The sequence below is a fragment of the Prosopis cineraria genome, unplaced genomic scaffold (assembly GCF_029017545.1).
Source record: "Prosopis cineraria cultivar Desert tree isolate PC_DT_omini unplaced genomic scaffold, ASM2901754v1 PC10, whole genome shotgun sequence".
In the NCBI taxonomy this organism is placed as follows: Eukaryota; Viridiplantae; Streptophyta; class Magnoliopsida; order Fabales; family Fabaceae; genus Prosopis; species Prosopis cineraria.
The window spans coordinates 37068670-37070740 of record NW_026555341.1 but is presented as its reverse complement, the minus strand read 5'-3'; positions in this window follow the sequence as shown (position 1 = coordinate 37070740).

Below are 2071 nucleotides of genomic sequence, written 5' to 3'. Positions count from 1 at the left end.
CCACTGTCTCTTCACCGCAAATCTGAACCACTTAAATTAAATTTTTATTTTAAAAATTATCAAATTAAATTTTCAAATCTAATTTAACGGTTTAATATGTACTGATTTCTCATTTTCTCTTCAGGGGGAAAATTCAAGTCTATTTTTTTAAACCTACCTTGTATCGATTTGAGGGACCTAATGGAGGCACGGACAAATTCAAATCGGTGTAGAATAGTACCATTCATGTGGAAAATTTTCACTAATATCATGATACTCTCATAACTTGAACTTAAAACTCCCAATTAAGTTGGTATAATTTTTTAACTAATTAATCAAGTGTTTGCTTCTTGGAAGAGTGCTCCCTCCTGTTCAAGTCCCAACTTGAGATTTTTAGACCTTGTTTGGTATGCAAGTTTGAATTTGAAAGGATTAGAATTGGGATTAGGATTGAGGCTTTAAAAATTATACTTGGTATGGAGTACTAATTGTAGGAAATACTTTTCTTCATTTTATTTTATAATAAACATAAATTATAAGAAGACTATAATACCCCTTATAATTAATAAAAAAATTGTCAAAACCCATCTCCTCTCTGTCACTCACGACCTCAACTCCCTTTTATTGTCGATCACCCCATTCAACTGGGAGCAAATGTAGCAACGATCCTCGTCCGTGATGGATCTCAAAGATTTGAAGGCAAAATGTAGCAACCCTGTTTAACGCAAACTCAAAGGCAAGAAGGTAAGTAGACTTGAACTAATGGTGAAGGATGGCGAGAGGTAGACTAAAGGAGAAGGGAGGAAGATGATGGGAGAACAACATCAATGATGGAAGAAGAAAAGGAAGATAAAGGGAGAACAACAGGAGATAAATAGAAGGATCAAGGAGGAAGATGAACCAATTAATGGTGAAGGACGACGTCGATGCTAGACTCAACTGAGTGAGAGAACGATGAGGGATGGGGTTGGGGGCACAGGCAAGAGACAGGAGAATGGGTGTGAGGATGAGAGTAATTTAGTTTGGAAGAAATCAATCTCCCAATACTAGATGGTAGTGGTATTGGTAATCCCATGTAGATGGGATTAAGATTGGGATTAAATTTCCCAATGCTCCATATCAAACACAAAAAGCTAGTACTAGTTAGTGACAATGCCAATCCCATCTCTCTAATCCTTCATGCCAAACGGAGCTTTTAGGTCTAAGTCTTTCAAAAGGCAGGTATGAATGGATGAAGAAGGACTCCGAGAGACTATAGAAGCTTCCTAATGAAATTGAATTAAAAATAATACTATACCGGAAGGAGTGTGAGATGAGAGTTGAAAGGAAAATCTAAAGCTAAGGATCCTAAATTTAAAATATTTTTACAAAAAGCTCAATTTTTACCAATAATAATCAAACTTATACTTACATCTTGGGGCTTTCAAAAAGAACTTAATAATATTTTTTCAAAAATATTCTTAATAAGGGGTATGGTTAATAAAAATTATTAATACACCATGTTAAATAAAATAACTATGAAAAAGTGTGCAATTTTAAATACATTAAATAATTTATTACGATTGTAATTTTAAAAGGATTAAAGTGCAATGTTACCCCTAAACTACTTATCATTATAATGTTGCCCCCAAACTAACTAAATCGAAGCAATGTTGCGCTCGTCATTTAAATGTCCATTATTGTAGTTAGTGGGACCCATTTTTCATGAGCTAACGCACAATTTTGTCCTTTAACTATTCTCAAAAAGTAATGTTGCCCTTATTGTTTAAAAATCATAAAATTAAATAAAAATAAAGTTATAATAATATTAAATATACATATAAATATAAAATTATAATAATATTAAATAAAAATATTAAATGTATATATAAAATAAATATAAGAAAAAATATAATTATAATTTTATAACTTATCAAATATAAGTAAATTTTGGTTAAATTATATATGATAGACTAAAAGTATCTATATTTACATCTATGACAATCGATATCTTCATAAAAAAATAGTCTCAAATCATATTTTATACACATAAATTGTTCAAAATAAAGTTGGCTTTTAGTAGGATCGTTTTTAAATTTTTCTATTTTTTAAA